The following is a 16,180-nucleotide window of genomic DNA, read 5'->3' on the forward strand; positions in this document are numbered from 1 at the left end:
TCTAAAGAGAAGAAGAAAACCAGTGCAAAATGATTTACAAAACAAATGGACAAATCTGCCGCTGATTTCAAAGTTAATACTGAGGAAGTGTTTTGTTAAAAATAATAAGCATTTGACTTGAACCATTTCTACTTAGAGAGCAATGCTTCGCTTACGCGAAGTGTTGTCACAGAAACTACCTCTGTATCTCTCAATTTTTTCAGACGGAAATATGCAATTTTCATGAAGTTCATTGAACAGGAAAGGAAATATAATCAAATAGAACTGTTTTGTATTGTGAGGTGCATGTGACATTCATAAGAGCCTGAGAAAAAAGTTCAGTCAGCGATCCATTTTTTCCATGAATAAGGCAGTACTTCGGCTACTAAATTCTAAATTCTATTTTGCTTCTCTAAAAATACAACAGTAATAATGAACTATCACAGCTTAACGTTAGCAGGATATAATGCATAGGTCGTTGAACCGTGAAGCAGAGAAACTGCTTCCAGTCCAGTGACCTTGAACAGGTGAGTGTGTCTCAGTTTGCTCATTTGTAAGATGGGACCTGATGGTACAAAGATCAAATGGGATTCTGAGTGTGAAAGCTAACCTTTCGCCAAGTGAGCTAAAAGGAAACTTGCGTCAAGCAAAGCCGGCCTTCGAGACACCAAAGAAGGACGCGGAGCGTGAGACAGTGGATAGAATGTAAGATTTCGAGTCAGAAGAATAGTGTCAAGTCTAGGCTCTGTTGCTGATAGGCCGTGTCTTTGGTCCATAACAAAAAGGCATGTCTGTTTCCCTCCTAGATGATTGTGAGCACTGAGTAAAACGACACATACAAAATGCCTTCTTTGTAAATTGTAACCTTCTATACGGCTATGACTTCTTACTGCGTTGGCCCTCCTTCCTCCGCCTGTCCAAACCTGCCCATCAAATGAGGGTAGACCTTAAAGCCCGCCTTTCTTACCTCCCAGTTCCCTACCCTCCTTTGTTCTCTGTGCTTTTCTTCAGTGGGGCTCAGCAGCCTGGGGATAGAAATAGAGATTTAAGAAGATGGAGGTTTTAAAGGGTCAACACATCAGAAAGACAACGAAATGTGGTAAGTACAAATCTGAGTCCCCAAAACGGCTATGTGACAAGGTACGCATGTTTTCTATAACCAAGTTTACTTGGTATCTTGAGCCCCCTGTTGCTTTTCCGTGGCTAGAAACTTATCTGATAACTCCAGGTAAACTCGGTCAAATGTGCTCATTTATCAATCATTTCTTTCTGCAAATTCAGGCAAGTTCAGTACTTTTTGTTTGTTTGTTTGTCCTCCTTTCTCCTGCTCTGGGGGCTTTCGGAATGTCACGGCAGTCCTCCAGTGGAGGTGGGGTATCTGGCCAACAGTTGGGGCCCTTCAGTCCAATGTTGTACTACACTGAGATAGAACTCTTCGCGATTGTTTAGCTTTCTTAAAAGACTTTATTTCTTAGAGCAGTTTTAAGTCACGGCAATATTAAGGGGAAGGCACAGAGATTTCTCATACAGCCCCTGCACCCACACTGCACAACCATAACAACATCCCCCACCAGTGTGGCATACTGGTCACAGCCGACGAACCTTCCCTGTACGTCATAAGCATCCCAAGTCCCCAGTTGATATTATGGTTCAGACTTGGTGTTGTACCTTCCGTGGATTTGGACAAATCTATGGTGATGTTTACCTGTCATTGTGGTATCATAACGAATGTGTTCACTGCCCTGAAAATCCTCTGCACTCCACCTGGTCATCTCCCTTGACCCTCTGGTTTTCTGCTGTGTTATCTCCACGTGGCTTCTACGGAGAGATAATGGCTGATTGCCACTGGCTGGCTGAGGTGGTTTCCTCCTGCTAAGCTTCTCCTCACACTGGTTGCCAACATTCCCACGCGTCTACCAGCTCAACTAGCTTCCACAGCTCCCTCGAGGGCTGCTAGGGACACAGGGAATTTAAATGTTCTTTTTGCTAATTGGGGGCTATGGGAGACTCCCTCTCACTCCCCTCGCCCCCAGTAACCCTTCGGCCATCACAATGTGGCCCCTAGACTATTCTGGTTGCAGAGCACCTACGAAAGGCTCACTCCTTCCCAGGGCTGTAGATGGAAACTGGGGACTTACCCTGGGCTTTCAGATCCCCAGATACCTGAAGCAAAAGAATGATTACCCCTGCCTCTCTGAGGACACATTCACATTTAATTTCTCTCCTTCTGCATCCTCCTTCTCCCTTCTCTCCTAGCTGGAATTTCTTTTCCCCCTTGGGGGTCAGCAAGAAAACATGGACTTATCTTCATCACCTATCTTTCCTAGTGTTTCTTATCTGATACTTGGCTTTTTTGAGCCAAAAAGATTGGAATGTGACGTTTTCATCCACGACAGCTTTCTAATGCCATGCTTGACTACGTGTCTAGCTGTTTACATTGGGGAAAGTTACAGGTGAGCACATCAATTAAATATTTTACATGTGGACTGAAGTTTCTGTGCACGTGCGAGGCAAGGGAGCAAGGCTGTAGGTGAGATGGCGGTTGAATGAAGGTGGTTGGTTGGAGAGAGAAGGGAATGAAGACAGAATGGAAGAAGATAGAGTTATCAAGACATGGAGCTCTCCTGAAGAGCAGTGTAGACCAAGTAGAGAGGAAGACAGCTGGAGGATTGAAAGTTTTGTCAAGACCGTGGTAAATTTTACCTAATACTCCCAAGATGGAATCATTCTGAGTACTTCAGGCAGCATAGGTTCCTGAATATGAGGAGAGACAAAGGTCAGGGAATTGAAGGGGCCAATAAATATGAGGTCGGAAGGTTGGTAATCCCCTGGCTTTTGAGTGTATCTGATTTATCACTGAACTCCTATGGCACCAATTATATTCACACATAACTCTTTAGAAGTATGTTCTTTTTTTTTTCTTCAAAATTTTATTGAAATTCTAGTTAGTTAACATATAGTGCTATATTGTTTTCAGGAGTAGAATTTAGTGATTCGTCACTTACATACAACACCCAGGGCTCCACACATGACAAGTGACCAGTGCCCTCCCTTAATATCCATCACCCATTTAGCCCACCCCCCACCCACCTCCATCAACCCTCAGTGTGTTCTCTTTTGTAGAGTCGCTCATCACACATAACTTAAAACTTGTCATTTTTGGTGTAGTATCACTTTCTGCGAGCTAGGGAGTTAGAGTCTTGCTCCCTGGCATCAGGAACTGAGCCTTCTCACGTCCTCCACAGGCCAACATAATATATATATAATATTAACATATAATAATTAATATATGATTATTGATATATTAATCAATATAATGTTAATATAGAATTAATATATCAATTGATATAATATTAATATCTAATAATCAACATATAATATATAATTAATATATATTACACATATATGTACATACAATTCATATATGTAATTTTTTCAGGGCAGAAAAAAAAGGCATAAATAGTGCATTCCAAGTTGCAACCTGCAACATTGCATTTGGATAATCCACTCCTCCGAAGTATCTATCTCCTTTCTAACAAACTCGGATGGTTCCTTCTATACCACTATTCTGGTTTTGCTTCCTTGAGTTTCTCGACTGCCTCACCTCCCAATACAGCTCTAATGTACTCACAGGCTTATTTTGGTTCAATCAAATCGTTAACTGGGAAGGGAGCTTGCTGCTTGCCAAATCATATACTATATTTTTGAACTTGAGAGTAGGATTTTTGAATTAATGGGTTTGTTGGATTATATGTCCATTTTTCAAATCAAATGAAATGGGGGAAAAAAAAAACTGAGTTTATTAAAGAGAAAAAAACACCATTAGTCATCTGCTTATGTCCTTGTCAGCAGATACCATGGCGAGACTCTTTTGTACAAAGCGAGTTCCCCTTAAAACTCTTGCTACGCGTTGGAGATACCGGTCTTCTTCTATGGTAACCTGTAATTCACACACACACAAAATTTTCCGCAGGACCTGATCACTTTCCACCCGTAGTTTGAGAGCTCCAAAGCAATTTCTTTTGCACATACGTGGTGAACTGGTGCCTGGGCAAGCCCAAGACATCTGTGCGTTCTCTCACTCCGAGGCTCCGAAAACGGAAGCTCCTGAGCGTGTCAAGGGTATTTCCTGGTTCTGCAAAGAGGCCAGAACGCCGTACGTTTAAAAGGCTCCCCTTCACTTCCAGAGTCCCGCCTCGGGTTAAAGGAAGAGCCAAACGTGCCGGTAGCCGGCCGGTTCCGAATCCGAGAGGCGATCCGTAGGAGCATGGGCCGCTGGGCGGGGGGAGCCCAGCGAGCTTGGCGGCCGCGGGGCCGGGACAGCGCCCCCCACCCCCGGAGCCGGGAGGGAGTGACGGAGAGCTGTTGACATCTGACGGCCCTCGCGGTGGCCTCTGCCAAGAGAACGGGGAGGGGTTTGCGTCCTCGGCGGACCCGTCGCCACATCACAGCTTGCACTAATTGGTCCTCTCGCCGGCTCTCGCGGCGGGGAGGCCGCAGATTGGCACGGCGTCGGGGCGGCGGGCAGCGAGCGCCCGGGCCTGCGGGGCGGGCGGCGGGCGCCGAGCGGCGGGGGAGCGCGGCGGCCGCGGCTGACTCAGCTCGCTCCGGGCTCGTGCGCAGGAAGCCTCGAGAAGGCGGGCGGGCGGGCGGGGGGGGGGGGGGGGGGGGGGCTCCGCGGGGCTGGCCCGGGCGGTAGACGGCAGCCTCCTGTTTTTAAAACCACAGCGGCGACTCTTTGGGAAACGTGGCGAGGGAACCTCGCAAAAAGAAATCCGCGTCACCTACGTATTTTCCTAAAGAGTTTGCTTTTTTGCCGTTTGCTTTTAAAGGACGTGCCTTCTGGATACCCTCCTTCTCTGGGGAACCCTACACAGGCCCTTTCTTTACCTCCTTGTTGCATACCGTGTACATTTCCAGTGCTATAGTCATGTCAGTTGCTCACGTGGCCTCTATATCCTGGGTCACATCAAATGTAGGCTCTTAGGGGCAGGCACCTGGGTGGCTCAGTGGGTTCGGCATCCAACTTCGGCTCAGGTCATGAGCTCACAGTTTCTGAGTTCAAGTCCCGCCGTAGGGCTCTGTGCTGACAGCCCAGAGCCTGGAGCCTGTTTCAGACTCTATGTCTCCCTCCCTCTCTCTGCCCCTCCCCCGCTCATGCTCTGTCTCTCTCAAAAATAAACATTAAAAAAAAAAATGTAGGCTCTTAGAGTGAGGTCTCATGTCTGTCTTACAGGAGAGTCAGCATCTGACCTGGCTCCCCATCCCTTTCTGAAGAGGACTGGGAGTAAGCCGTGTGCTTTAAATGCTCACCAGGGCTCCTAACCTCGGCTGGTAAAAGGGATTGTAAGTCTGCTGAGGGGCTGCAAATTCTGACCTCCTTTCTGTCTCAAGACTCTAGGCATTTGTGGATGACTCTGGATCATGTAGACATCCCGTGCATTTCCCCTTGCACACTTACATGCCCACACTTGTGCGCGCGCGCGCACACACACACACACACACACACACACACACACACACCATCCAAGGCTGCAAATATGAGGAAATGGGAGCCCACTTATTTCTAATCGGTCACACTATTGTCCTTTCCAAGACGATCCATCCCATTCAGGGAACTTAATAGAATGAAAGAAATAAATTATGATGCAGTCACACAGTGGAATACTATACAACCATTTAAAAAGATTCATTAGGCTGACATTTATTCGCATGAAGAAAAAAAAACAAACCCCGTGATATACTGGTAAGTGATGAAAAAAATACCAACCAGTGCACAGTATGATTTGTTTTTGTAGCAAACACAGTTTTAGAAGGTCCTATATATTTATATGTGCGTAGGCAAAGAAATCTGGAAAGAAATGCCCCAAAATGATAGCAGTGATCTCTCCGGGTGGTAGGATGGAGTGAAACTGGGTTACTTTGTGCCAGACAGCATTAATTGTCCCGTCTGCTGGTTACAGGAGTCTCTTCTCTTAGATTCAGGTCAGGCTGACTTTCATCCTCACCTCAGTCAGGGAGGTGGACGTATGACCTTGGCATTTCGGTCAGAGTTTTCAGACAACTTCAGGATAATACAAAAGGCACAAGATGGGCTGTTTGCAGACTTTTCAGTATTTCAGGGAGAACTAGTTCAGAACAAGCTCTATCCCCCCTGGGATTGCTTCCTTAGTGGTGTACACATCTGAGGCCCCTGACAGCCACTGTGGCCCCATCAGGGACGCAGCTGGTCAAGGACAGAGAGCAGAACGCTGATGAGGAGGAGTTAGTCTCTGGGTACAGTCCTGCGTAAAGCAGGACAGTTAAATCTTAACCCCCAACTGTCTCAATTACACAAATTAAAATACTTCCTTTTTACATAAGCCAAACTGATTTGAGTTCAGTGTATGATTTGTTTCACGTAATATACCTCTTTCATTTCTAAGTTTTTGGTAATACGTGCTATGTTGAAAGCCAGTAATATATAGATATATATCTAAGCTATTCAAAAAGCTGTATAAAATATTATTTACTGAAGGTTTTACTATATGCCAGGCAATGCATATAACTAACCCTCACAATAATCCTTCAAAGTGAATATTATTATCCCCATTTTATAGATAAGGAAACTGAGACTCAGAGAAGTTAAACAATCCAGCCAAGGTCCTAAACAGTGACACTCATATGCAAGTTAAGGTATACATGTTTCTAAACCCTTTAACTATTGTCCATTGCTGCCTCCCATTAAGTGAAAGAAAAAAACCCGAGTTTAAATCTCATATGACAAAGCAAGCATTTTGTTTTGTGGCAGCCGTGATGCATGGGTACACCTGTCTGTCCGTCTACCTATATATGTGATTGTGTGTGTGTGTGTGTGTGTGTGTGTGTGTGTGTTTAGAAGTGAGCCAATGGTTCTCTAAATCTTCCCTGCTATGTTTCCACAGAAAACCCTTGTCAATTTTATATCAATATGTGCTGTTCAAACACTCCTACTCACTGCCTTTCACTCCTGTAAATATTCAATCCAATCGATTTGGTTATTTGAATATTGACCCTGCATTCCGTTGCCCAGGCTGTCCTGGCTTATGCCACCTGTCCTGCTATGCTTCTCTATTCCACATCCTTCTCCTCTCAGTAGTGTCTCAGGACAACAAACCATATAGTCACCCCAGTTATCTGCTCATAGCGTGTCCCTGTATCTGATGTGCGTGTGCATCTCTGTGAGGCTCATGTCTAGCTCAGTTTGGATAGTGCCCAGCAGGTAACGATGTGTAGTTAGTACACGGTCTGGCTCCAAAGCTTTACAGAACATGACCCCCACCCGGGTCCTGTGATTTCCCACACTCACCCTGCCAAAGTATCTTCTTCACTTAGAATGCCCGTTCTGCACTCCATGGATCCAGATTATTCCTGTGTCTTTCAAATTTGGTCTGTCCTTGAATCATTGCCGATTGTTCCCAAGCTGAGCCCAGCACTTTATCTGAGCTATGTCCTGATAGCTTCTGCGTAGATCTTTCAGGACCGGCCCCGGTCTCCATCCCCCGTGCTTTCGGGGGTCCACCTATGTCCTCACTTCCTGCTCACTCCTCGTGGCTATCAACACAGCCTCACGAAACTGCGCAGTACTCTGCCTAACACCCATCTGCTTGGAACAGGCCCCTCCTGCTCCTGAGAAAGAATGTTTTCCAAAGGGGAAAATCTGATTAAGACCTATTTTCCTTCAAATTTGACTCAGGCATCATTCCACTGGGAAGCCGCTCCTGGCTCCCCATTTCGAGATGCCCCTTGCCTACAGCCCAGCAGCAACCTGCGTGTCCTCCCCGTGGTGTACCTGGTTCTGGAAGTGCTCGGTCCTTCTCTGTCTTTCCTTACACTGCGTGCCCACTGAGGACCACGGTTATAGGTTCAGATCTTCAACTCTTCTGTTTGTATGCCTTGGGGCCAGGCTGGTGCCTCTCACACAACCGAGTGCTATGTAATCCATGGTGAGCTCTGTGGGTAAGAATGCCGTTTTATTCATCATTGTATCCTGATGCCTTGCATGGTCCCTGTGAAGAGTAGATTCTCAGTAGAAGCATGTTGAATATGTTATTAAAGGATGGATTTTAAAATGAAAGAATTTGTTATATTTATGAGGGTACCTTTATTTTCTCCATTGCTGTAAGCTTTTGATGAAGAGTTCGATTTCTGTGTCTGAAAAGTCCTGAAGACATGACAGTGCCTAGTACAGTGCCACACACACAGTAGGTCGTCAACATACAATGAGTAGAAAAATGACCTGAGTTCAAATACTGGCTCTGCTGGCTTCTAGTTGTATGATTGCTGGGAAGGGAAGTCATGTGCATCTTCTGACCCGTGTAGAGTTCCATAAGAATGTGCCCAGGACCCAGAATATTTCCTCACAAAGAGATAAAGAGCCCTCACAGCCTATGCTGGGCATATCTCTTTGGGAGTATCTTTCCCCGTTCTGAACCTAAACCTGCTTCTTTGTCCTACTCAGGACAGGACATACATGGTCACATATATGTATGTGTATGTCGCATAGCATCTGGTCACCTCTACTGTGGGGAGGGAACCGGGTCCTTTGCCTGCAGCACCAGATAGGTGCATACAGACCATTGTCCTGTGTCAGCTACAGGGTGAGACCCCAGGGCCATGGGGGACCAATCCTTACTATTGGAGCTGACCTTGCCCCGTCTCTTCTCTAGAGAGACTAAATTGTTTTTCCATCTAGCACCTGTGTGAGTTGTGACCGTGAATTCTGTAAATCATGCAGTGGGGTGACGTCCTGGACCTACTGCTCCTGGTGACAGGCATTGTTACACTCTTTGCTGTTTTCCATGCAGTGGGACTGTCCCTCCACTGGATAAGATAACAGGTGTCACTTGACAAGGACCTTTGGTAAGTTGTGTGCCCCTTCCCTATCCTCAGTTTGTTCATCTTTAAAATGGGAGCATCACGGGGTGCTTGGGTGGCTCAGTCGGTTAAGCATCGGACTCTTGTTTCAGCTCAGGTCATGAACCCACAGTTTGTGAGTTCGAGCCCCACATCGGGCTCTGTGCTGACAGCACAGAGCCTGCCTGGGATTCTCCCTCTCTTTCCCGCTCTCTCTGCCCCTTCCCCACTTGTGCTGTTTCTCTCTCAAAATTAAAAAAAAAAAATCTTGAAATGGGAACATCATACTTACCTCATCTATTGTATTAATTATAAGAGTAATAATAATAGGTAACACTTTTAAAGGTTTTGTATTGTTATTCCATTTTACAGATTAGAAAACTAAAGCACAAAGAAGTTAAATGAGTTGGTCATGGTCATTTAGCAAGGAAGCAAGATAAAGCATGGGCTTGGCATGTAGTTAATGCTCAATGAACACTCAGTGCTGAGTCAGTGGTGCTGGTGGTGCTGGTTACTGATGTCATTGTGATCGCTGTTATTATTATGAGTGGACCTTGTAAAATAATGCACCAATAATATCACTCCTGCACGCTTCTAACTGGAAGTCTATGTTACTTTGCGCTGGACACAGGGTGCAGCTTTATTTGTGTGCGTATGCGTGTGTGTGTGTGTGTGTGTTATATTACTATTTTACTATATAACTATAGTATATTACATATACTATATAGTATATGTAACAATATTGCCATATATAATGACGCATAATGCATTTAAGTGTGCAGGGGGCTCCAGGATTCAGAAGACGTGGTCATGGTATCCTTCACAGGCCAGGGTAGATGTAATCTGCTTACAACTGTGCTCCTCTAACTGTGCGACCTTCTCCGCAGAGCCCCACTTGGGGACTTTCTGTCGTGCAGGAGTCTCCAGCACTGGGCACTGGCTAAGACAGCAGAGAGCTCGCCTGTGAAGTCATCGCTGGATCCCAGCACACCACGAGTTCTCTGGCTTCTTGGGGCACTTTCAGAAGCTCCTTTGGGTGGATGGAACAAAGAAAGTGGATCATATCCTAGCCTCTGTCGTTTTATTTTATTTTTTCATTTTTAAAAAGTTTTTTCAACGTTTATTTATTTTTGGGACAGAGAGAGACAGAGCATGAACGGGCGAGGGGCAGAGAGAGAGGGAGGCACAGAATCGGAAACAGGCTCCAGGCTCTGAGCCATCAGCCCAGAGCCTGACGCGGGGCTCGAACTCACGGACCGCGAGATGGTGACCTGGCTGAAGTCGGACTCTTAACCGACTGCGCCACCCAGGCGCCCCTATTTTTTCATTTTTATTTATGTTTTGAGAGAGAGACAGAGTGCGAGAGGGGGAGGGTCCCAGAGAGAGGGAGACATAGAATCCTGAAGCAGGCTCCAGGCTCTGAGGTGTCAGCACAGAGCCCGGCGTGGGGCTCGAACTCAGAACCCTGAGGTCATGACCCGAGCTGAGGCCGGATGCTTAAACCAGCTGAGTCCCCCAGGCGCCCCGCATCTGTCTTGTTTAGAGCTGCCATAACAGAATGCCACCAAGGGGGATGCTCAAACAGCAGACACTTTTGTGCCACAGTTCTGGACGTGAGGTGTGTGAGAGAGCCCTGTGTCAGCAGGGCTGTGCTCCTTCTGAAGCCTCCAGGGAAGGATCCGTTCCAGGCCCCTCTCCCAGCTCTGGTGGGCCCTCAGCTGGTGGCAGCATAAAGTCATTGTTTACGTGGCATTTGCCTTGTGCTACTGTTTCTGTGTCCGCAGTTCCTCATTTTCTAAGGACAATTCTGAGCGCAACAGTCCTCTTGGATGAAGGGTCCCCTCTACGCCAGTAGGAAATCGTCTTTGCCATTTACGTCTGTAATGACCCTATTTCCAACCAAGGCCACGTCCTGAGGTCCTCGGGGTTGGGAGTGCCACTTAGGAACTGGGGACACAGTTCCTGACGGCCTCAGACCCGGCAAGTGCAGAGCGCGTTCAGCCTCCGTTTGGGGCCCTGCCCGTGGGGACAGCGGCAGACAAAGCGGGCGGGGGGACTCCTGAGCGGGGTCACCTTTTCACGACCGTGGCTTGAGCGTGCAGATTGGACCAGTCCTTCCACCAGCTGCCGCCTTCTCCCCGGGACAGCAGCAGGAGAGAAAGCACGGCAGTAAGGAAGCTTCAGAGAGCACCCAGGGAGGCGGCAGGGGCACCCGAAGAGTAAATGGCCCAGCTGCCCAGCGGTTGGTGGGGCGACATCTCTGCAACTTCAGCGCTGGCAGAACGAGCGACAGGAGAGCGACGAGGACCTGCTAACAGGTTGTTAGCTCGCAGTTACAATGCAGGGTGACATTTACTTTAAAAATCATGTGGCGGTGGTTAACAAATGCTATTACAGCATGCGCAGAACCTCACCGCAGCTGTTTCCCGGCCAGGGAGGCGCGCAGACACTGAGCGGGGCTCACAAGGGGGGCCCCGAGGAGGCCCAGCAGCGCGGGGCCCAGCGACCCCACCTTTCAGGGCCTCACCGGCCTCCCCTGCAAAGAGCGGGCAACGATGACATGAGGGCCCAGGTGGCCTGCAGGGCAAAAAGACGTGTAGAGAAAGGAAAGGTATTTGAAGGCAAAAAAAAGGTATATAAACTAGGAAAATGGACTACGAAAGCTTTAGCTTTTTGTCCGTGCCTCGTGACTTCGAGCCAAATCATCCGATGGGCCTCAGTCTTTCCTTCCACCCGAATATTATCAGGAGTAATAGAGATCAAAAACCTCTCATTTTTTTTTTTTTTTTGATGGGGATAATTTCGGAGCCACGGCACTATACATACAGAGACGTCAGCGAGGTTTATACTTCTTGTGTGCTCAAAGAGGATTTGAAAAGTGGGATGATTTGGGGCGCCTGGGTGGCGCAGTCGGTTAAGCGTCCGACTTCAGCCAGGTCACCATCTCGCGGTCCGTGAGCTCGAGCCCCGCGTCGGGCTCTGGGCTGATGGCTCAGAGCCTGGAGCCTGTTTCCGATTCTGTGTCTCCCTCTCTCTCTGCTCCTCCCCCGTTCATGCTCTGTCTCTCTCTGTCCCAAAAATAAATAAACGTTGAAAAAAAAATTAAAAAAAAAAAAGTGGGATGATTTGTAATCGTTTCTACAAAATTTGTACCTAATTTGTACATCGTTTCTATTAAAGACAGAGTGGTGTTGGTCAGGTCAGCTCAGTGTCAAGAAAGACTCACTGAGAGCAGATTTAGTAGATGGGAAGAACCAAGGTCATTTTAGGCTTTAACACAGAGACAGTCCCATTTGTGTCCTGTGGATCGGGGACCAGGAACCAGGAAGGACTTTCCCACGTGGCTATTTATTGGGTGAGGTAAGATCATGCCGATGCAATGAGGTGCAAACTCATCTAATGGGAAGGGGAAGAAGTTTGCTGGGTTCCTGGTGTGGCTGGAGGCAGGAAACTGGAGGACCCAGCCCAGGATGAGGAGACTCAGGAAATCCAGCTGAGCCACTAAGGACGGGCACTGGGCCTTTTATATTTCAGAACACGTTAGCATTGTTCCCAGCCTTAAAAAAAAAAAAAAACCCTATTTTACGGCGGTATGGTGAGTCCGAATCGAGATAATCAAAGCAAAAATGTTCTAAAATGTGAAAGGCCCGGTGCAATCCAAAGGAATGATTATGGGTCTCCAGCAAGCCCTCTCCAGGCTTCTGCAATCAGTGGGATGATTTGAAGGCCATGATTAAATCTGTGCATCAAGCTTTTCCTCCCTTGCCCTCTGCCTCCTTTCCCAAACGTGTTGTCCCTGCAGCTTAGAAGCACTCAATATTTCCGGGATTTTAGGTTCCTGGTGCAAATTGGGCCATAGGAAACCCATTCTCCTCCTCAGACCAAAATGTCATTTACATTTCCCAGGAAGCCTGAGGGGCCTCGGAAAGTGTTAATAATACCAGAGATTTGTGGGGTGAACGAAGGTAGCCTCACCCAACTTGAAATATCCCATCCGCTAAGCAAACAGCTCCAGGAGACCTGAATCCCGGATCCATCCCAGTTAGATTTGGCTGGGGGCTTCCATTTTGTATGATGGAGGAAACATTTTTGAATTCTTAACCACAGTTTTGGGCTTATTCTTTTTTTTTTTTTTTTCTTTTTCCTTGAGCCCAGGTCTTGGCTGAAGTCTTAGAATACAGAATGAGTAAGAACGGGATTTCTGGCCCAAAATAGATGAAGATTCTCTAAGAAGACTTAGCAGAAAAGTGAAGAGTGTGTAGGTATCAGTGGAACGTGCCTTCTGCTTTGTGTCTTTGGGGAAAAGACGCAGGAACAGAATGAGCCCTATTGAACCTGAGTGTCAAAAGGCGAGACGGAGCTGAGACAGCCGCAGAGTTGCCCCAGCCTGGCCCAGCCCTGGACCTCCAAACAGACAGCTGTGTGTCCTGGAAGGCCCCGGAAGTAAGAAGCAGCAACGGAGCAGCCAGCAGAGGCCCCCCTCAGTAGCAGTCTGTGTAGACCGATGCCCAAGGCCTGAAGGGGACAACGGATATCTCAGCAGAGAGCAACTCAGCTAACACACCGGCTTATGCCCTCCCTTGGAACTTTCTAAGTCTCCTTGTATTTCGCTGGACTCTAGAGGAAGGCAGGATGCTGAATGCAATAGTTTCATAGGATCAGAAAGCAAAATTATGTTCAGTTATAGAAAAGCCAAGTTAGACGTCTCGCACGCTTGGGTTTGCGGACTGAGATTCCTTCGGGGGAAAGAAACAAGTTCCCACTCATTTCCTTTCTGTTTCTCTCTGTCCGTGTCCTCTTCTGGGGAAAAAGCAGATGCTGGATGTGCAGACACAGGAGATGGAATGTTGGCTGACCACGGAGACCAGAGCCGAGGAGCAGCGCCTGCTGTCGGCCGGCGAACCGCTTAGACGCGGCGTCCAGGCTCCCTCTGCCCTTAAGGAAGGGGCGGTGTTGAAGGATCCTGAGCGCCCCATCCCTGTCCCGTGTGCTCCATCCAAGTGCCCAGGCAGCTGACACGCCACCTTCCCAGCCTCTCCGGCAAGTCGGGCTTCTCCATCTCCTCCCCTCCCAGCCATCTGTTCCTGCTGCGTTGTAGCCTCTGTGCTCTGCCCCCGCCAGGGCCTGTCTGAACAGGAGGGTGTGCAGGCCTCTGATGAGGTGGGCCTCCGCCCCTCCATCACTCTCAGCCGCAAGGAAAGCACCAGCTGTCTGGCTTCATTTGCATTTTCTCTCCCAAATAATGAAATTAGCCATGAGTTTCCTGAGGTGATGCAAGACACAAATTTAGGCTAGATGTGTCAGCGTGTGATGGAGAGGGAAGGAGAAGGTCAGGGAAGCATTTTGGTAACAAATTCGCAGCACTGAAACGGAAGGGAAAACGATAACGAATTTTACTAGAGAGGGGATCTTTCAGCTCAGAGGAAAATGTACCTTTTTGTTTTTTTTAAGCTCAGAAGAAAGTCAGATGAGGCCTTTAAAAGGTAAATTTCCGCCCTCTGGGATAAAGTTACAAGGCTTTTATGCACAAACAGAAAAAGATGTCAGCCAAGGGTGAAGCAATTCTCAATTACTGGCCATTTCTATGGCCACACACAAAATTGTCTTAAGATGATAGTGTTTGCTGATGTGCACAGGCCGGGAAGCCACGCAGGGCTGCTGAATCCTGGGGGTGCGGAATCCAACTTCTTTTTGTTCTCTGCCATCATTTGAACCCTTCCGATGACCATGAAAACAGGGGTCTCCTCCTTTGTCATGAAGGCTTGGTTACCAGTTCTCCAAATGTATCCTGTTTGTCCTCTCATTTCCTTATTTTAAGCTAATTAATGAGTTATCCTACTTGAGGCAAATACACTAACTCTTGGTTATATTTGTACATACAAGCTGAAGCACGTTCGTGTGTGAGGATCTTTCGAAATACTATCAATAAGTTTCCAGAGTTCTTCTAATGACCCTGTTCAGAGGTAGAGAAAACTGGACCATATTAACCCCTCAGGCAGGTTGAGAAAGGATGAAATGCTTCGCCTAGGTTAGATGCTATTATTCCTCCTCTCACTTGGGATGAAATTTAAATCCTTCCCAGAATCTAATGGCTTCTACATAATCTGGCCTCTGATACCTTTCTAATGTCCTCCTCCACCATTTCTCTTTAATTCATTCATTCGTTCATTCATTCATTCAACAGATACTTTTGAGTGCCTTCTATGTTCTGGGCACCCTCCCAGGTGCCTGAAATATATCAATGGACAAGAGAAGAGTTTCCACACTAACAGTGCTCACATTCCAGGGCACAGGGGAGGGGCCAGACAAGAGTCATCATGCACAACAAGTGATTAATTTCATAGTATGTTGGAAAACGATGATTGCTACCAGGAAGTGAGCGGAGAAAGAGAGAAAGGAAGTGTGATGTGTGTGTGTGTGTGTGTGTGTGTGTGTTGGGGGGGGTGTTTTCTAAAATATTTGAGAAGTCAACTTCGAGCAAAGCGTAGAGGGAGTGAGTGAGCTATGGGGACATTAGAAGGTAGCGTGGCCCAGGCAAAGGAAGCAGCCAGAGGCGGGAAGCAGGACCAGGCCCGACATGTTAGAGGAGGCACAGAGGCCAGTGAGGCTAGACCAGAGAGAGAAAGGGGAACGTAGGAGGCGAGGAAATCAAAGAGGCCACGGCGGCCAGTTTTGTTAGAGCGCCTGGCGTGTTGGGGGGCATTGGGCGGACATCGGTGACATCACTCCAGTCTCAGCTTCCATCTTCACATCGTCTTCTCTGGCTGTGTGTTGCTTTCCTCTCGTCCTGAGGTCACCGGTCACTGGATTTAGGGACACATCTGATGCTCTATGGCTCATCTCTGCCCCTTCACTATACACCTTCAAAGACCCTGTTTCCAAATAAGGTCACATATTCCAGTCCAGAAAGGACTGGAAGAGCAGAGCTGCCGTTTCCTGGGAGGAAATGGTTGCAGGAAGAGCAGTGGAGGCGACGGACAGAGCATCATCTGGGTCACGTGGAGCTGGAGACACCCTAAGACAACCAGGTGGAGGTGCTGAGTCAGCAGGTGGATGTGCAAGTCTTGATGTCCACATGGACTTGCCGTTTCACGTGGAAGAGAACATGTTAAAGCTCTTTATATTTTGGAAAACCAAAAGTGAGAGCTGTCTCGAGAGTGCCCTGTAAGTCAAGCCAGACTCTGCCATTCTCACAGACTGCCAAGTTTACCCTGGAACCTCAGGTCCATGGTCCCTGGCCACTTTTCAATTTCTGCCATTAAGTTGTAACTTCATGCAAGTTACTCACCTTAGACTCAGTGTCTGCATCCATAAAATGGGATGAAAA

Source organism: Puma concolor, chromosome E4 (genome assembly GCF_028749965.1).
Source record: "Puma concolor isolate L17-30 chromosome E4, mPumCon1.1.hap2, whole genome shotgun sequence".
In the NCBI taxonomy this organism is placed as follows: domain Eukaryota; kingdom Metazoa; phylum Chordata; class Mammalia; order Carnivora; family Felidae; genus Puma; species Puma concolor.